Below are 21,919 nucleotides of genomic sequence, written 5' to 3' on the forward strand. Positions count from 1 at the left end.
AATTTTGGTAGTTGATACATCTCTAGGAATGCACCCATTTCTTCCAGGTTATCTAATTTGCTGGCATAGAGTTGCTCATAATATGTTCTTATAATTGTTTGTATTTCTTTGGTGTTGGTTGTGATCTCTCCTCTTTCATTCATGATTTTGTTGATTTGGGTCATTTTTCTTTTCTTTTTGATAAGTCTGGCCAGGGGTTTATCAATCTTGTTAATTCTTTCAAAGAACCAGCTCCTAGTTTCGTTGATCTGTTCTACTGTTCTTTTGGTTTCTAGTTCATTGATTTCTGCTCTGATCTTTGTTATTTCTCTTCTCCTGCTGGGTGTAGGCTTTATTTGCTGTTCTTTCTCCAGCTCCTTTAGGTATAGGGTTAGGTTGTGTATTTGAGACCTTTCTTGTTTCTTGAGAAAGGCTTGTATTGCTATATGCTTTCCTCTCGGACTGCCTTTGCTGTATCCCAAAGATTTTGAACAGTTGTGTTTTCATTTTCATCAGTTTCCATGAATTTTTTTAATTCTTGTTTAATTTCCTGGTTGACCCATTCATTCTTTAGTAGGATGCTCTTTAGCCTCCATGTATTTGAGTTCTTTCCGACTTCGTCTTGTGATTGAGTTCTAGTTTCAAAGCACTGTGGTCTGAAAATATGCAAGGAATAATCCCAATCTTTTGGTACCGGTTGAGACCTGATTTGTGACCTAGGATGTGATCAATTCTGGAGAATGTTCCATGGGCACTAGAGAAGAATGTGTATTCCATTGCTTTGGGATGGAATGTTCTGAATATGTCTGTAAAGTCCATTTGGTGCAGTGTTTCATTTAAAGCCTTATATCCTTGTTGATCTTTTGCTTAGATGATCTGTCCATTTCAGTGAGGGGGGTGTTAAAGTCCCCCACTATTATTGTATTGTTGTCAATGTGTTTCTTTGCTTTCATTATTAATTGCCTTATATAATTGGCTGCTCCCACGTTAGGGGCATAGATATTTACAATTGTTAGATCTTCTTGTTGGATAGACCCTTTAAGTAGGATATAGTGTCCTTCCTCATCTCTTATTACAGTCTTTGTTTTAATATCTAATTTGTCTGATATAAGGATTGCCACCCCAGCTTTCTTTTGGTGTCCATTAGCATGGTAAATGGTTTTCCACCCCCTCACTTTCAATGTGGGGGTGTCTTTGGGTCTAAAATGAGTCTCTTGCAGACAGCATATCCATGGGTCTTGTTTTTTAATCCAACCTGATAGCCTGTGTCTTTTGATTGGGGCATTTAGCCCATTTACATTCAGGGTAACTATTGAAACGTATGAATTTAGTGCCATTGTATTGCCTGTAAGGTGACTGTTACTGTATATTGTCTGTGTTCCTTTCTGATCTATGCTGCTTTTAGGCTCTCTTTTTGCTTAGAGGACCTCTTTCAATACTTCTTGTAGGGCTGGTTTTGTGTTTGCAAATTCCTTTAGTTTTTGTTTGTCCTGGAAGCTTTTTGTCTTTCCTTCTATTTTCAATGATAGCCTAGCTGGATATAGTATTCTTGGCTGCATATTTTTCTCGTTTAGTGCTCTGAAGATATCATGCCAGTCCTTTCTGGCCTGCCAGGTCTCTGTGGATAGGTCTGTTGCCAATCTAATGTTTCTACCATTGTAGGTTACATATCTCTTCTCCTGAGCTGCTTTCAGGATTTTCTCTTTGTCTCTGAAACTCGTAAGTTTTACTATTAGATGTCGGGGTGTTGACCTATTTTTAATGATTTTGAGAGGGGTTCTGTGTGCCTCCTGGATTTTGATGCCTGTTTCCTTCCCCAGATTAGGAAGTTCTCTGCTATAATTTGCTCCAATATACCTTCTGCCCCTCTCTCTCTTTCTTCTTCTTCTGGGATCCTAATTATTCTACTGTTGTTTCGTCTTATCGTATCACTTATCTCTCGAATTCTGCCCTCGTGATCCTGTATTGTTTATCTCTCTTTTTCTCAGCCTCTTTATTTTCCATCACTTGGTCTTCTATATCGCTGATTCTTCTTCTGCCTCATTTGTCCTAGCAGTTAGTGCCCCCATTTTTGATTGCTCCTCATTAATAGCCTTTTTGATTTTGACTTGGTTAGATTTTAGTTCTTTTATTTCTCCAGAAAGGGTTTCTCTAATAACTTCCACACTTTTTTCAAGCCCAGCTAGTATCTTTAAAGTCATGATTCTGAACTCTAGGTCCGACATCGTACTACTGTCCGTATTGAGTAGTTCCCTGGCAGACGGTACTACCTCTTGTTCTTTTTGCTGAGGTGATTTTTTTCGTCTTGTCATTTTGTCCAGAGGAGAACAGATGAATGAGAGAACAGAATGCTAACAGGTTAACAATGTCTCCAGCATATATACTCTATATAAATCAGAAAAGACCTGAAACCAGGGGACAAGAAAGGGAAAGAAAGAAGAGAAAAAAAAAAAGGAAAAAGAAAAAGATAAAAACAAACAAAAACAGAACAAAACAAAAAAACCATAATATGATCACATATGATCAGGCTAGTGCATAGATCAGTGCCACACACTAGCTTTTGGGCATATTTTGGTCTGTTAGAAGAAAGTGCCTGCTAAAATTTTAAAGGAAGAAAGACTTATATATGTACAAAATAAGGGTTGATACAATGAAGGGATGGAAGATGATTGTAAAGATGAAAATTATGAAAGATTTTATAAAAGGAATTGATAAGATAAGAAGTTGTTTTTAAAAAGAAAGAAGAAGATTTAAAGAGAAAAAGAAAAAAGAAAAAAAAGAAAAAAAAAAGAGAGAGAATGTGATCAGGCAGGAGAATAGAACAAAACCATACACTAGTGATTTAGGGTATATTTTGATCTGTTAGAAGAAATTGTATCTCAAAATTTTAAAGAGAGAACAACTTATATATATGTATATGCCAAAAATAAGGGTAACTACTATGAAGGGATAAAAATATGACTCTAAAAATGAAAAATAAAAAATGTTTTTTTAAAAAAGGGATTGATGTTGTTTGAAAAAGGGAAAAGAAAAATTAAAAAAAGTTAAAAAATTAACTTTGAAAAATAATGAATTATGGTAAAAAAGCCATGAATTCTATGTGCAGTATTCCCCTAGCGCTGGAGTTCTCCCGTTCTCCTTGATCGGTAAACTTGGTCTTGGCTTGCTGGCTGTTCGTGCTGATCTTCTGGGGGAGGGGCCTGTTGCTGTGGTTCCCAAATGTCTTTGCCAGAGGCAGAATTGCCCCGCCCTTGTGAGTCCGGGCTAAGCAAGCTGCTCTGGTTTGCTCTCAGGAGCTTTTGTTCCCTGCAAGCCCTGGAGGACCAGGGTGAAAATGGTGGTCTCCCAATCTCCGCCCGGAGGAGCTGAGAACTCGGGGCCCCGCTCCTCAGTGCGCCCCCAGAGAAAAGCAGTCACTCCCGTGTCCCTGGTCTCTGGCCGCACTCCGTGCTCACCCGGCCTGTGACCGAGCGTTTCTATCTCTGGCACCTGACCCCGTGTGGAGTCTCCAAACCCAGCAGATCCCTGCGGTGCGCTCCCGTGCTGCTCCTCCCACGGGGAGGAAGGGGAGTCTCCCCAGCTCTGCCGCTTGTTGGGTCCCTGCTGGAGGAGCAGTGGCCCGACTGGGCCGCAGATGACAATTTATGGCAACCCCAAGCTGAGAGCCCACGCCTCGGCTCCATCTCTGCAGCCGGCTTCCCCGCTCCAATACCTGGCAGCTCTGCCGCACTCAGGCTCCCCCGGTCTTTCTGTGACCCCGAGGGTCCTGAGACCACACTGTCCCGTGAAGGTTCCACCCCGCGCTTAGCCACCGGAGCGAGCGACGTCCCTCAGCGGAGCAGACTTCCAAAAGTTCCGATTTTGTGCTCCGCGGCTCTATCACTTGCCAGAAGCGGGAGACGGAGGCCCCCTCCCCTGCCGTCTATCCTCCCGAATATCGCCTTGGATTCACTTCTCTGCACATCCTACCTTCCAGAAAGTGGTCGCTTTTCTGTTCAGAGTGTTGTTACTATTCTTATCTTCGTTCTCCTGTTGAGTTTGTAGGTGTTCAGAATGGTTTGATCCCTATTCAGCTGAATTCCTGAGACCAGATGAAATCCAGGTCTCCTACTCCTCCGCCATCTTGCTCCGCCCCCCCCACATCATTAGTTTTTGATGTAGTGTTCCATGATTCATTGTTTGTGCATAACACCCAGTGCTCCACGCAGAATGTGCCCTCTTTAATACCCACCACCAGGCTAACCCATCCCCCCACCCCCCTCCCCTCTAGAACCCTCAGTTTGTTTTTCAGAGTCCATTGTCTCTAATGGTTCATCTCCCCCTCCGACTTACTCCCCTTCATTCTTCCCCTCCTGCTATCTTCTTTTTTTCTTAACATGTATTGCATTATTTTTTCAGAAGTATAGATCTGTGATTCATCAGTCTTGTACAATTCACAGCACTCACCATAGCACATACCCTCCCCAATGTCTATCACCCAGTCACCCAATCCCTCCCACCCCCCACCACTCCAGCAACACTCAGTTTGTTTCCTGAGATTAAGAATTCCTCATATCAGTGAGGTCATATGATACATGTCTTTCTCTGATTGGCTTATTTCACTCAGCATAACACCCTCCAGTTCCATCCATGTGGTTACCAATGGCAAGATCTCATTCCTTTTGATGGCTGCATAATATTCCATTGTGTATATATACCACAGCTTCTTTATCCATTCATCTGTCGGTGGACATCTTGGCTCTCTCCACAGTTTGGCTATTGTGGACATTGCTGCTATAAACATTGGGGTGCACATACCCCTTCGGATCCCTACATTTGTATCTTTGTGGTAAATACCCAGTAGTTGTGCAACACATTTTTAAATTGAAATATATTTAACAGTTATAGTTTAAAAGTACCAAAAATGTAAAATACCTATGAATAAATCACACAAAGTTGTGCAATTCCACCACACTGCAGACCATAAAACATTACTTAGACAAACTAAGAGACTCAACAAATGAAGGAAAATACACCATGTTATGATCTATTGTAAAGGTTTAAGTTGTCTCTAAATTGATCTGTAGATCCAACATAATCATAATGTAAATTCTAGCACGTGTGTGCGTAAACTGGAAAACTGATTCTAAAATTTATATAGCTATGTGACAGGATGAGGAAAGCAAGACATTCTCCTTCGAAGAACAAAGCTGAAGCCCTCATGCTATTGCCTGATGCTTATTATAAAGTAATAGTAATTCAGACAATGTGGTATTGACACAAAGATAAGCAAATACACAAATAGAACAGAATAGAGCCCAGAAATAGACCACGCATAGGAGGTCACATGGTTTATGACAGTGGGAAAGAAGGTAACAGAGTAAAGTGGTTCAATTTCCATTGAAGTAAATGGTGCAGGCTTGATTGGATATCTAAATGGGAAAAATAGGGGCCCCTGGGTGGCTCGGTTGGTTAAGCTTCCTACTTTTGATTTTCGCTCAGGTCACGATCCCAGGGATCCTGGGATGGAGCCCACTGCAGGCTCCCCCACTCAGCAAGGAGTCTTCTTCTCTGCTTCTCTTCCTCTCCCTTTCCCTCTCCCCTCCGCCTGCTCATACTCTCTCTCTAAAATAAATAAATAAATCTTTAAAAAAATAAATGAGAAAAACGAATTTTATCTTACTTTACACCATACCCAAAAATCAATCCAGATGGACTGTAGATCTAAATGTGAAAGTAAAACTACAAAACATCTAGAAGAAAACATAGGGACATATCTACATAAGCATGGCACAGGGAACAATTTATTAGATAGAAAATGAAAAGCACAAATAATAAAGGGGAAATATCATAAATTGGAATTCATAAAAATTAAGACCTATTTATCATATCAAAAATACTAAGAGAAAGCAAATGCAAAGCACAGTGTGAGAGCATATTTATATTTTTATATCTTTTCTATATCCAAGATATACAAAAGACCCCTAAAAATCAATAATAAAAAGACGACTATTTATCCAGGAAAAAAAATAGGTAAAAGACTTGAATAGTATTTTTAAGGATGTCCAATTGGCCCATAATCATTTAAAAAGGAGCATAGCTTCAATAGTCATCAGGGGAAACCACAATAAAATTCCACAATATACCACCATAATGGCTAAAATTAAAAACCTTGCACCATTAAGCATTGTGAGTATGTAGAGCCACTGGGCTTTCAAACACTGCAGGCGGTAGTGTACATTTATATGACCGCTTGTAAAACTCTTCACTAGTATCTACTAAGGCTAAACATGATATACTTTATAACCCAGCAATTCACTTCTAAGAACATACCCAACAAAATACAACCCTGTGGGCATCAAGAGACATGTATAAGAAAGTTTGTAGCATTCTCAAACTAGAAACAAATGTCCATAACAGTGGAATGGATAAATATTGTTATGTTGTTATGTTTGTACAAAGGGATATTATTCAAACTTTTGCTATTCACAACAAGTGAATGCATCTCAAACTTAACATTTAGCAAAAGAAGTCAGGCACAAAAGAATATACACTGTATGGTTCCATTTATACAACGTAAAAATAGGCAAACTTAACCTATGCTATTAAAAGTCAGGATAGTGGTTACCCAGTGGGGTTAGAGTGGGGCTTCTGTGGTGCTGGGAAGCTCTATTTATTGGTCCAGGGGCTGGTTTTTCAGGTGAGGCCTCTTTATGAAAATTCATTGAGCTTGACTCATGACTTGTATACTTTTCTGTATGTTGTAATTCAGTGAAAAGTTTACCTAAAAAATAAAGAACTGTTGATGGAAGTTCTCAGAGAAGCATAATCCCTCATTTAGGGAAAAGAAACAATAGAGAACATGAAGGTCTGGCGTTAGAAGGCAGAGCAGTGGCTGCCCATATGGGTATGACCTGAGGATCATTCTCACATTGCGGTCATGGTGCCAGACATCCCAGCACCAAAAATATATCCACTCCTTTGAACTTTCAAGAATCGCCTGGAAAGCTTAGACTTAATGCCCCGTCATCAGCTAAAACATCAAAGAGATTTACTGACTGTCAGCCTTGAAGGCCCAAGCTTCCTGGACATAGACGAGGCCCCGGGAGGTCTAGGGTGAGGAGGGGGCACCGTATGTGTGAAAGGGAGGCAGAAGAGTCCAGACTCACGTTCTATCATCCACTCAGTGTGGCCCCTTACTATAGCCTTCCAGATCAGTCATTTCATTTCTTTGCATTCAATAAGTAATTATGGAGAAGCTACTGTGTGTTGGCATTGCAGCAAATTACAGATAGAAACAAGGCAGGTGTTGCCTTTGCCCTCTTGGAGTGGACAATCTGGTGTAGGGGCACACAAACCTGAATTTCTAGTAGGCCGATTAGCTGACTGCTCAGCATGGCAAGAGCCGAGCTGGGCTTCAGTTCCCAGTCCTCTGAGCCTGCACCTAACAAAAGAACCTGCAGGGGACTGGCTGGAACCCCTCCCCTAGCATGTTGTTCAAGGAGAACAGGCTGAGCTCCTCAGGGTACAGCTCAGAACATGAAAGGTTACTTTGAAATGGTTGAGGAGACACGGGCATATCCTATCTGCAAATGGATTCTAGCCAACAGTATGAAATTTTCATAATCTCACTTTATGTCATAATTATAGTGTACTTGCTCTTTACTGTCATCAGCCAAAAGGGGTTTTTATCAGCGTGTTTGTCATTGTAAATGTTATGTATATAATCATGGAAATTCGTCACTGAGGCAACAGAAGGAAGAGCAATCATACTCAGGAGAGACACATTACCTGCGATGAAACACAGCAGACAGCACTTAGCATGGGAAGGATATACCACAGACCCAGGGCCACAGAGTGCCTTCCCCATCAAGGCTTTCACGGCCACATTGGAGCCCGCTGCCAACACTGCAGCCTAATTTGTCTTCTTAGATATTGAAGAAAGCCCAATTATCAGGGAGGAATTTCATCAAAAGAACCAGATTACCCTGTGCACGTGTAGGATTCACACTTAACCCTAATGTATTTGGTTCCATTTTATTTATAATACATGTAAAGTTCTTGTGTTCTAATAAATAAAACTTAATCATCCTTTCATTAGAAAGCAACTCTGTGGCTTTTTCCTATATGAAGACAAGTATGAGTTCTTTGTCTCAACAAGCCATGTGTCCCAGACTCCGTACAGACGGTGGAGGATGCGAAGTAGCTTTGGGAGAGCACTGTCACCACCTCAGACTACCTAAGCTGGCTCGGCAGCATCACCGAGCTAAGCTGATCTGCTCATTAGGTTCAGCACATTCTTTGATCTTAGTTTGAGGTACTCCGTCAACTATCATTTCTCCCATAAACGTTTAATGAGTTCCTTCCCCGTGTCTGGGCATCATGCCTAGGACCACTCCACCAGGGGCCATCCTCCCATGCCCCACCCACCACTGACCGTGAGGGCAATCTCCAAACAATCCTGAACCTGGGCCTCTCCTTTCAGACTTGTTCTCCCGGTGAGGTTCATTCTGGATTGTGCACACGTACGAGTCTAGAAGTGGTGCTCTCTCTTTCACCAGCCCTGCTCTTCCTAATACAACACACTGATTCTCATTAGCATGGTGCTGTGCCAATAGCTCCTCAGTACATGTTTTCTGGTTTGTTTTTATAGTAGCCAGATCCGGAGACAACTCCTTTTACTAAGACTGTGTGTTGATAGTGTGTGTTCATGCCTTTCTTGGCAGTGTGGGCAGGCTGTCCACTCCCTTGTAATTCATGTCCAGTCTAGTTGAGACCTTGCTTTGGGGGAGTAGTACAAAGGCCACAGGCCCTGCACATTGTTAAATCGGTATCTTACAAGGGCACACTGTATTCCCGACAACACATCTAGATTCACAGAGAAAGAGTCCACAGCCTGTAATTCAAAGATCACAACAATGTCATTTCTATTAACACCCCCTGAGGAGTTTAATTGTCAAGACTCAAGAGGCAGCTGGGGCAGGTGAGGTGCTTGGGGGTTTCCTAAACTATCTTGGTTTTTTTTCTGAGACAAAGAATCCTGAGATGACTCAACAATCGGTACAGCGAGGAATGTGGAGATACAGCTGCCCACTGACAGGTGAAAGCAGAAAAAACTCATGGAAACTGAGGGAACCTTCCCCAGATTTCTGAGAAGAGGCCTAATACATGGCACAGGCAGCCTTCAATCTTAAGACAGACTCACAAGTGCTCAGTGGGACTGTTGGGATCTGGGTTGTAACTATTTTGAGTCTCTACAAATTCATCTGGTAAGATTCCAGATAAAAATAAGAATTGGGTAGGCTATAGATGGATGAAGCTAGAAGACACTGAATTTTAAATTTAATGTAATCTACTGTCCTAAGGCCATACAAGTTCAAAGACTAGATGAGTAGAAATAGCAGGTATAATTCTTTGGAAATGACCAAGGTGATTCAGGCTGCTGGAATCCATGGCTGCATATAAATTTTATAATCAGCTTAAACACATACTAGAGACTCAAGAGCTAATAATTCCAATCTAAACTTACTGAATAATCTTAACCAAATAACCCCAAAATATAAAAAATTTTTAGTTATACATGCGGAGAAAAATGTTAACTGAGAATAATATTGACAAACAGTGATGAGCATCCTGCAAGAGGCATGAAAGGGAGATGTGCTTCCAGCCTCAGGGAGAGAGGAGAGAAAAAGCTTCACTACCGGACCAAGTAGGAGAACATTTACCCGCAACTGTCCTCTAAGATTAAGCATGGGCTGGATGCCAGTTGCCTACTGCAGGGAAATCAAGTGAGCATTAAGAACCCAAAAGAAGATGCCCAAAGCAAATATCTGGGAGGTGACTGAAAGAAAGACATTTAGCTGAGTTGGCAAAGTTGAGAGCAGAGTACATGAATATACTTGAACTCTGAAAGTAGCTCTCGGCTAAAGCCTGGATGTGCCAAGACAGAAATACCCCCTAGCTCCTTCTCTTGGCCCCAATACTTGAACATTGATTGGAATTTTAAAAAACTGAGAGTTCCTGGAAGGATTCTCAGTCTCTATATTCAGTGAATAAAGTATGTGGTTTAAGAATGTATGTATTCCATCCATATACACACACATTCACAAAGCATATATATAGCTATCTGTGGTTCAGTTTATGGCTCTAATTAGCATTGAGACAAAACTCACCAGGTAATGGGACAAATTATTATATCTGATCAGCCAAAAAGATCCTGCCTTAGGCTATGTTCTACATCCCCTCAGATATACTCAACTAAACAAAAATGCCACCCCCTGCCCCCAGCAAACAGCAGAAGGATCTCCGGTGAGAAGTCCAATTCCCCCAAATTGTGGTCACTTCAAATAGACCATTAGATTAAAAGTGGCATTAGATTAATTAGCGGCATATACATGTGGATTCATTTTTACTCATTAGTCTTGAGTACATGTAAGACTATATACTCACCATTAAAAGGAACCAGGGCACAATGGAGTGATGATCAGTTGATTCTAGTTATAGGGCATGGAATGTTCAAGTTCTGGAATATCTTGTACCAGAAAGCAAGGGATTGTTTTAAAATGGATGGAGTGTTCCATGACTACATCAAAAACCAATGATGTATTGTATGGTTACTAACATAACATAAAAAAAAAGAGAACTGAATAAAGATACAAATCTTATGATCCTCAACTTAAAAAAATAAAAATGGATGGCATTGAGCTAAGAGTACAGAGGAAGAAGTACGCCTGCCTGGCTCAGTTGGTTAAACATCTGACTCTTGATCGTGGCTCGGGTCTCAATCTCAGGACCATGAGTTCAAGCCCTGTGTTGGGCTCTATGCTGGTCATGGAACCTATTGAAAGAAAGAAAGAAAGAAAGAAAGAAAGAAAGAAAGAAAGAAAGAAAGAAAGAAAGAAAGAAAGAAAGAAAGAAAGAAAGAAAGAAAAAGAAAGAATAATAAAACCACTAGGTGAATATTATTGGAGTAGGATATTCACACAGTCTCAAATTATTGCTCTATAGAATATATATTAATTATAAATTAAAACATGTGACACCTTGCAATGGGGAAATCCAGAAGGCACCTTCTCAACCAACTGAACCTATTCAGCATCATCAATAATGGGACAAGCTGACATTCTCTGTCTCCTGATTTGATGTACTAAGAGGTCACAACATCACCTTCGTAGTATTCTTGGCAAAAATGCTTAATCTACTCATGAGAAAATAATCATATAAATCTAAATTTTGGGACAATCTATAAAATGACTGATCTGAACTTTTTAAAATGTCAATGTGATGAAAGATTTTCTTAAAAAAGCAGAGGACTACTCTTAATTAAAAGAGGTTATAGAGATGCACCAAGTAAATACAATGTATGAACTTTGATTAGATTCTGGATCAAATGAAAAAAAAGGCTATATAAGACATGGGAGACTAGGAGAACAGAATATGAGCTATAGATTAGAAGATATTCTTATATTAGTATGAGCTTTTTTTTTTTTTAAGTAGGCTCCATGCCCAACATAGGGCTTAAACTCATGACCCTGAGATCAAGAGTTGCATGCTCCACCAGCCAAGTGCCCCCATATTAACTTTCTTGAGCATTATCATGGTTGTCGTTAGGAGACACCTGTTAAAGTATTTGGGGGTAAATTTTAATCATGATACCTGCAACTTACTTTAAAATAGTTTGGTGGGGGACAGAGAGGAAGGATGGGGATGTGGGCAAAGCAAGCACACATGGTAAAATATTACAACTGGTGAATCCTAGTGAAACATAAATGAAACTTCATTGTCAGACTTTCCATTATTTTGTAGGTTTGGAATTTTTCAAAATAGAAAGTTGGGGGAAATTTGCTTGTGAAGCTATAGAGGAAATATGAGGACATGCCATTTCAATATAATTTACATTCTCTGGTATACTGAATGGAATATGGTAGCAAAGCAATCAAACACTGGTGTGTAGCCAAAAGGAAAATATCCCTTCTTAATATTCCTAAAATAATAATATCTCACCCTGGGGTATTTACATATGTGCTAGGCATTGTGCTAAGTGCTTTAGTCTCATTTGACTCTACAAACACCTTATGGGATGGGCACTATATTACAGATGAGGAAACAGGCTCAGAGCAGTTAAAAATATGCCAGTGTTAAGCAGTGAGTGGAGAAGCTGGAATAGAATCACCTGCCTGACCCCAAAGCTTCAGAGAGGCTGAAAGCCTCTCTTTCACACTCACTCTGTGGTTAGTACTGGAGGCCCTGGCCCTGTGCAGAAAATTGGGTGACATGAGTCTTATATGTATATTTATATATATGTGTGTGTGTTTCCTAGAAATATACATGAATTTGTTAGAAATTGGAAAGAAAGATATATAATTTTATAAAATTGTATTCTGAATAGTGTTAATCTGGGTAGTCATCAATTATGAAAGAAATTATCAAGCTTTTTAAAACTGTTATTCAGTATTACCAGCTAAATTTGTTATGCTAATCCAATACTCTGGTCAACAGAGTTCCCATATATACCATGGGTTACAATTTTTGAAACAAAAAAGGTCATTTGGAAATTACTTACATAAAACTCTACCAAATAAAAAAGTCCTTTGTAACAGCAGCAGGACAAATAACAAGACCATCATTTACTGGTACGTCCCTTTTAGTTTTTCAAAAATGAATTCACAGTTATTATCCAATTTTTTATCAGTTCCAGAATGTCGTGGAGACAGGTGTCAGGGCTGTAGGAATTTAGCTCTATCTAAACTGATTCTATGATATCTTTCAAGATTTTCTTTAAAAAATACACTGCTTGTGACTTGTTTGCATAAATGTTGAGGAGAGAGTGTGCATCTCTGTCTCTGCTGGTGAGCAGAAGATTTCATTTTTAGGACCAGATAAAACAATCTTAATAGATCAGGACTCTATAATAAACAAAGGCATTTTGGTCTCTGGCTGAGAAAAAGTAAACAGAGAATAATTCCAACCAAGCTTTCAGAGAGCACTGGTGCAGACATTACAGATCTTTGGATAACCTGGAACAATGGACTTTGACACCAACAACGTGAAATCTGGCATTCTAGGAGGCAGGGCTGAAGAGAAGTTAAGAAAATGGTTTCAGGAGTTAATCGGTCCAAATTCAAATTCTGGCTTGGCAATTTTCTAGCTATATGAACTTAAGCAAATCATTTGACTTCCTTGACCCCCCATTTCCTTACCTAAAAAATGGGGAAAAAATGGAGTGCCCACCTCAATGCTACCCGAGTTAACACTTTGCTGAAAAAAAACCCAGTAATGGAATAAAGGAAGTCCATGCCAAGAAACAAGAACCTCAGAAATACTCTCTTCCACCCAACGTTATGAGACACCACGAGTCCCAACAGTGTAGAACAAATGGCTCAGTATGCTTGGCATTTCATGAGGCCAACATTGGGAAAGTCTTTTGATAGGTAGCAGATGAAACATTCTAGAAAAAAACTTGGACGATTTGGGAGACTTCAGTCAGATTTATAGTCCTTTGATCATAATTAATTGCAAAGTTATGATTTTTTGCTGAGATTGCTATAGCCGCCAGGGCATGAATATCTCATATGACAAAGTGCCCTATAGGAAGCTTGCAGGAAAAATTCCTATAATACAAAGACTGTGGTAGCATTTTCAGGAAGTAACAGCCACGGCTTCCCAGTAGACCAAATGATACCGGTAGGGACTATAAAACAAACAAGCAAACAAAACAAGGGACTTACAACCCAGGATAAACATCAGAACTTAAGTGAAACTGAAAAGTAGGCAGAGTCTGTCTTTGACAATTCCCTTTTCTCCCCTCCCCAACTCAACACCAGTACCAGTGCTGTCTTGCTGCTCCCTGAACATCTATAAGACCCAATTAGAGCAACCCCCCTAGGCCTGACCAACCAGGCAAACCCTGCTAACCTGATAAAAACTACTAGTCTCCTAGCAAGTAGGAAAATAACTGGATTAAATTTATTCAGAAGGAGTAGCAAGTAATTGATAACTTTGGACTTTAATAATTTTGAATTTTAAAGGGGTGAGTATCCCTAACAGGGTTGAGATGTGAAGGAGATATTTTAAGAAAAGGATCTCTGGGGACTGCTGTAGGCCTCTACAGCTCATACACATATGGCCTCAACATAGAAGAATAGGTTTAGCTTACTTCTCAGATTTGCAAGCCCCATGTTGTTTCATGGAGTATGAAACCAATGCCCAATTGATGAGCTGGGGCCACAATGGAGCCACAATAATTCAACAGAGACACATCAGCAACTAAGAGTGACTGTACTTATAGGCAAATATTGCCACAAAGAGGTAAAATGATTTGAAACTGGCCGGTCAGGCAGTGTTGTGTTTGGGTTCATTTCTTCCATGTCACCAACTGGTAGGCTAGTAGATCAGCAACCAAGACTCTTCCCAGAGTGGTGCAGGACCCTGAACACATCAACCTGAATGCTCATCCCTAAGCCCCAGTATTTCATTCAGGACAGGCGGGAAGAGGACTCTGAAGTGACAAAATGGCAGATGAAGCAGGAAGTGTTTGGGGACTGGGATAGTTCTACCTGCTTTGCAGTGGTGATAGCAAGTGCATTTATAAACTGATGACATAAATAGAAGCCTTTCTCTTCTTTAATGTGTCCTTGTTCCTTACCTGCTGCTTCCTTGAGTCCCTGCCCACCTTTATACCCTGAGCTGAAGGATCTCTGTGCCCTGATGACAAAGGCTGAGGGCACTGTGACATCTATCTCTATTGATGGTTATTGATCTCTATAGAAAGTTAACCATGGGTTCCAGCTAGCTTAGCATTGTCTTAGCTGTGGCGCGATGCACTTGGACTTCATTTGTGATAGGCCCTTCATTGAGCAAGAAAGCTGGTTTCCTTCTTCCTGCCAGAAAACCTGGCTCTCTCATTCGCCATATTTTCTGGGTCTGCTGGACTCAGCTCAGAAACGCCCCAGCAAAGTCTGTCTCTGGGGGAAAAGCAGTCCCTGAGAAAGGACAATTAAAGGTAGCCTTTGTCTCTGATTTTTACTGGCAGTTGTATGCAGGTGAAGTCATAGAAAAGGCCACGGCCCATGGCCCACAGCCCACAGCCCACGCACAACCTGATTGCGCAACTGAACCCTTCCCACAAGTGCTTCCAGTTGGAATAGGGACGTTGAAGGGAGACTCCCTCAGGGCACAAGCTGGGGGGAGGAGGATATAGGCCATTTACCTACACAATGAGGCAAATGTCCTACTTGCTAAGTCTGGAAAGGTGGGTGGCAAGAGTGGTGGCACCCATTTTCCTCAGAATACAGTTTGTCTCTTTGGTTCCACTTCATCCCCGGTGTCACCCCTAGACAGAACCGTCCTGGAATTAAAGGTCATGACTGAAATCATATGAGTCAAAGAGTGCTCTACAGAAGGCAACTAGTAATATATTCAGTGATGTTTTCTCAGCAAATAGCATCATTGACTTCATCGCTTTTGTGTAGCCCAGAAATTCAGATTTAGTTCAGAAATTCCAGGCAAACAAAAGGAAGTGGGATCATTCCTTCAACTGCTTGCTGAGAGTTAGATAGGGGTTATCATGGAAAATATTGCTTGGATGGCTTATCAACAGAATAGACTTTGACATCTTTTTGTGGTTGTTGTTGTTTACCAGACTCTAAGTGAGAAAGCCCGAGCACCAAATTTCACATTTAATTTAGAAAAAGTATTAAAAAACTCCCAACACATCAGAACATATGAGTCATTTATCCTGGGCTAATGTCAAGCATTAGTTGTAGGGGTAACATAATCTCTGACATGAGATATATAAAGCCAAAATAAAGATACCAATGAACTTTTAAGCATTTCTTGAGTTGGCAAAATAAATAAATACAGGTAAAAATAAAGGTAAAAGAAATAAAGGTAAAGAAAACAATTACCTTTATTATGGGTAGAAAGTATAGTTATCCAGTCCCCAAAGTATCAAATGTTATTTATTAATTGAAATATAAGTTTAAGACTATTACATCCATGCAGTAGCTATCACATCCTTCTGTTAGAGATAATGAAGAGCTGAAGGTATGTGATTATTTTTGGGAAACATATTCTTCTTTTTTTTTTCCCTTGGTAAGATTAATTCTTATTATGACCTTCAGCATCCCCAAATTATATTGTTCAGCCTCCAGGTGGAATCACTGAAGGATCCATTGCCTTTTGTGGATACATAAAATAAATATGTTTCCAATGGGGCAGCTCCCCATTCGCTAGGTGCTGTTGAGAAATACAGGGGATCTGAAGGCAGTTTTCACATATTCCTGTTCTTTGTCCAGAACTCCACAACCAACACATTCAAAAGTTTAATACTAGCTTCCAGGACTTTTCCTCCTTGGCTATCCATATCTAGATCCTGTTTACTGTCTCTATTGTTTCATAAATTCTTTCCTTCCTTTTCATGTCTTCTGCCACCGTTCTAGTCCAGGTCCTCATCACTCCCATCCTGGACAGTAGTGTCAGTCTCCTGACTTATGTCCCCTGTCCATGACTGCTCTTCACCAGTATCAATCATGCTCCCCTGCATTCAAGGCCTCCTTGAAGTAAGGCATGAGCAAATAACTTTCCCTGGCCAGTGAAATAGGGGCAGAGATATGAGTAGAATGTAAACAGCAGCTCCTGCTCTCCCTCCTATAGTGGAGAATTCTATCATTCCAGAGTGGAGCCTGTGCCAGTGGGATCCCTGATGAGGATGTGGTGGAGCAGAGTCCCTGCCAGTGCGATGTGGATGTGTATAGAGAAGAGAAATAAACTACATTTGTTTAAGCCACTGAGATGCTAGAGTTCTGTTGGTTTTGTTATTTAGCTTAAGCTGACTAATGCATCCAGTCCCTTCCTCCTCTAATACTCTTTGTACACTCTTGGCAGGGTAATCTTAAATCACAGGCCAGATTGTTCCCAGATCAGAAGCTATCAGCAGTTTACCATTTTCCACAGATATAAAGCCTAAATTTCTGGCTTTCAAGAAACCATGAGCTTTGTTTTCAATCTCCTTTTCCAACTTCTCCACTACAGCCATGTTCCGGGCCAATGAGAAGTCTCACTGTCACCTTCAAACGCTCATGTCTTGACTTGGCATATTGCCTTTCCAGGGTGCTTTTGTTCTGATTGCATTTTCTTGAAATTTTATCATCCTTTAAGCACAGGTGCAAATGGTAAGACTTACCTAATTCCCAAAAGTGGGTAAGTACTCTTTCTCTTCTGGGATCTCTCAGCAAATTGTATCTAATATATAGTGTTTATCATTTTCTATTGCATAATGCAGTTATTTGTGTATTACATCTCACTTCCCCATTAGACTATAAGCCACATTAGGGCTTATAGTATCATTAATTCTTGCAATTCTCTGCAATACCAAGCTGTGTAGCTACTGAATCAATAATTCACAAATTAATTATTAATCTTCAGGGGAGGACCATGGAGTTCTATTTAAATCCCAAATGACCATAATTCAGAAAGTGACTGGAAATGCCACCTGTAGAGCAGCTATGCATTTTCCTGGTGAGTCGCCTTCTTTGGTGGGAGATTCTACAAGACCACCTCTGGGTGAGGCATCAGAGAGAGCCTGGTTCCCAGGGAAGACTGATTAGACATCAGACCCACATAGGTTAGATATCTCGACCCTTCAAATACGTTAAAAACTTGAGGAAATCCTAAGATAAGAAAACAGAAACATATTTAAAGAAACAAAAAGTGTCTTTAAAAGAAAATTGGAATTCATAGGTTCAGAGGGACCTGCTGATTGAAGATAGTTTCTTTTTTTTATTATGTTATGTTAATCACTATACATTACATCATTAGTTTTTGATGTAGTGTTCCATGATTCATTGTTTGCATATAACACCCAGTGCTCCATTCAGTACGTGCCCTCTTTAATACCCATCACCAGGCTAACCCATCCCCCGACCCCCCACCACCATCTAGAACCCTCACTCTGTTTCTCAGAGTCCATTGTCTCTCAAGGTTTGTCTCCCCCTCCGATTTCCCCCCCTTCATTCTTCCCCTCCTGCTATCTTCTTCTTCTTCTTCTTTAAACATATAATGTATTATTTGTTTCAGAGGTACAAGTCTGTGATTCAACAGTCTTACACAATTCACAGCGCTCACCATAGCGCATACCCTCCCCAATGTCTATCACCCAGTCACCCCATCCCTCCCACCCTCCACCACTCCAGCAACCCTCAGTTTGTTTCCTGAGATTAAGAATTCCCCATATCAGTGAGATCATATGATACATGTCTTTCTCTGATTGACTTATTTCGCTCAGCATAATACCCTCCAGTTCCATCCACGTCATTGCAAATGGCAAGATTTCATTCCTTTTGATGGCTGCATAATATTCCATTGTATATATATACCACATCTTCTTTATCCATTCATCTGTCGATGGACATCTTGGCTCTTTCCATAGTTTGGCACCAGCTTGCATTCCCACCAACAGTGTAGGAGGGTTCCCCTTTCTCCACATCCCTGCCAACATCTGTCGTTTCCTGATTTGTTAATTTTAGCCATTCTGACTGGTGTGAGGTAGTATCTCATTGAGGTTTTGATTTGGATTTCCCTGATGCCGAGCGATGTTGAGCACTTTTTCATGTGTCTGTTGGCCATTTGGATGTTGAAGATAGTTTCTTGAGGGAAGACAGCACTGGCCACTGAAGACTTGTAGCCACTTGTTGGGGTGAAGATAAAGGAAAAAAGGAGAGACAAAGTAGAAAAGCCTAGCTTGGAACACCTGGTGACACTAACTGAGGGCAGTTTGAATGGCCACCTGGGAGACTCTTCAGTCTGATGACACAAGACGGGGAGATACAAAAGAGACACCAGTCTGGAGAGCTGCAGATGGGAAAAGGTGATGCCTATGAGGGAGCCTTTGTAACTTTGGTGCCATGGGGATGGCATCTTATAGTTACAGCTTGAATTGGGCAGGGCCTTCCCCAACTAGAAGATCAGGCACCAGCTCAAGATCTAAGAGGAGTGTATTCCTGAGATGATACAGAGAGGCAGAGAAACAGGAGGGGCTCAACTGGTCTGGAAGCTGTGCCAGTCTGAATCCACCATCCGTCTGATTATGTTTACCATCTGGCCCAAACAAATACCACAAAACCAAGTATCCCACAGGTTATGCCAACCCAGCTATGTGTTTTCAGACGTTAGTTGAAACAAAAAAGCACTGCACAATTATAGAAATTACAAATTCACATTGATTTACAAAATACTGTTTTCCAATTCCAATTTTGTTTTCCTCAGAAAGATGTTTCTTAAAGTATCCAGACTCTGTTCTTCCTGAATTTAGGAAAGGGGTGGATTCTACAGTCCCCCTTCCCCATATACCTACCATGACAGGTGTGCGGGCCGTGGATTGCTGGGAGACACTTAGATTTCAATGTGGTAGAAGCAGACATATTACACAAGCTCAAATGCCTAGAAATGGGGAAGCTGTAGAAAATGGGGAGGCAATGGGTCAGATCCTTTGTCCTGTGGTCTATTTCCCTCCACTTCATTTTCATTTGTTAGACCTGCTCACTCTCTCATTTCTCAGGGGGAAAACAGGTTTGTGTTGTTGTTGTTGTTTTTTTTTTTTTTGGTAAATAGAATGTTAGGATATATCGAAACAATACATTGAGTTATCTCTGAGCACTTAAAAAATTTTTGACCTTTGGCCCTGTCAATAAATTTTTGAAGTGGCAGGAAGAAGGATAAAAGAAGATACACTAAGGGACATGTGAATAGCTATTATATTCTTACTCAAATCACTGAAATTTTACATGTTTTTGCCTCAGGGGTTATGTTGGGGGTGAGGCTGGACTTCGGGCTTAAAAGGCATTGGAGATATGAATATAGAACATGACAGCCCGAGTCTAATGAATTCAAGAGGTTAAAAGACAAGAGCAGAAAAACCCACCAGGACTGAAGTCTTTAGAGTCAACAACCAGGAGCAGAACAGAAATTCAAGTCACAAGAACACAGGGACTTTAACAAAGCAGTGTGGTAGAATGAAAAGAAGATGGGCCTTGGAGTCAGCTTAAGCTGGTCCTGGATTCCAGATCTTCCACTTGTCTTGGGCAAGTGGCTTAACCTCTGCTTTCCAAGAGGGGGTACTTGAATTAGGAGGACGTAAAAGAAGGTCAGAAATGGATCCATATTTATTCAGACATCCACTAATAAATTTGAGTTCTCCCTCTACACTAGGTGCTCTAGAAATAATGATGAAAAAACCAGGAGCCCACCTTAAAGGAACTCATAATCTACAGAGAGTGGTAATGACAGTATAGTACAAGGAAAGAGATGCACAAAATACATGGGGCCACCGTAAGAGAGAGGTTGACAGAGAGATTTTTTTTTTTTTTCCAGGACATCAGACTGGGGGCCTTTATTGGCTGAAGACCTCTACCTCCAGGGGGCCCTTCCCTCTCCATGCCCCAGCCCCACTGGGACATGGGAGGAGCTGGGGCCTCGGGGGGCAGAACCTATGCAAGGAATCCCCAGTGTCCTGTCTGTTGAGCTCAGGGTGGGGACCCAGCACCAGAAATCAAGGAGATGAGGGGTATGGTGGGCTCCCCGAGGTTTGGCTGGGGAGGAGGGGGTGGCAAGCCTCGAAACTGCCTCCCATCCCCCGCAGGCCTGCATCATCCCACTTCACAGAGGGAGATGGAGGCCCAGGGCCCTGAGCGAGGCCTCACCTCTTGCCTGGGCTGTCCCTCCCTCTCAGTCCACTGTCCCTTCTCAGCTTCATATTAGGCTTACACGGGGAGTCAGGACCAAGACTTGCCCATCCCAAAGGCCTAGGTGGCAGAAGGGACCCTGAGGACATTAATAAATATGGATGGGCGGTCCCTGGAGGCAGCTGGCCAAGTCCAGGCTGGGAAGGGAAGCCTGGCCTGATCAGCCCTTAGGGCCACCCCTGCCCTCAGCCTCTCTCACTGCGGCTCTTGGGGGCCACAATCCGGTAGTTGGCCGCGTGTCCTCCCCTCTTGCCCCTCAGGAGGCTGGGGCTGCCTGTGCCAGCAGGGCCTGCCCCCAACCCCTCTGGTTCATAGAGCCCAATCATTGTTTCCAAGATTAAAACCCTCTCAGCTAAAATCTTCAAAGCCTCGCGTAGTTGGTGCAACCCCTCCCCTCAGTGGCTCTTCTCCCCAGGGTCTCCTTTGGGGCCAGGTTCTCCCCAGCTTGCTAGAGTACATCATGATAGAACAAAGTCACAGTTTGTTGTTCATAGTTGTCCCAGTCTATTCAAGGTGCTATATTAAACTACCATAGATTGGATGGCTTAAACAACAAACATTTATTTCTCACAGGTCTGTCTAAGAAGCCCAAGATCAAGGCACTGGCAGATTTGGTGTCTGGGAAGAGCTTACTTCCTGGTTCATATGCTGCTATCTTGTTGCTGGGTCTTCACATGGTGGAAGGTGGTGAGGCAGCTATCTGGGGTCTCTTCTATAAGGACAGTAATCCCATTCAATAGGGCTCTACCTTCATGGCTAATCACCTCCCAAAGGCCCACATCCTAATCCATCACGCTGAGGGTTAGGATCTTTTGTGAATTTGAGGGTGTGTGTTGGGGGGGGCGGCGAGCACAAACGTTCAGTCCCTAACAATACTGTTTACCATGGCTGCTCTCCTTTACAACACTGGAACTGTGCAGAGCTGCAAAATGGCGGATGGGATGGAGCTAACAGCTGTTCACTGGAGTTCCCAAGCCCAAAAGCTGTCAGCGACTTGGATATCCAGATCAACTCATTCATTTAAAGATGAAAAGCTAAGGAAAGAGGAAGTAGAGTGACTTGCTCAAGCAAGTTGCTCAGCTGTTGTTCAAGTTAGACCTAAGATCCACAGTGTTCTTTCCACCTCATCACATTGTCTCCTACAGACAGTATTTCTTAGACACCAGAACTACTTCTCCAAAGATGGTAGGAACCAAGACATTTCACAAGCATTTTTATGCTTG

Source organism: Eumetopias jubatus, unplaced genomic scaffold (assembly GCF_037043125.1).
Source record: "Eumetopias jubatus isolate StellerSeaLion01/CBP00866 unplaced genomic scaffold, mEumJub1_p1.0 scaffold_8, whole genome shotgun sequence".
Taxonomy (NCBI): domain Eukaryota; kingdom Metazoa; phylum Chordata; class Mammalia; order Carnivora; family Otariidae; genus Eumetopias; species Eumetopias jubatus.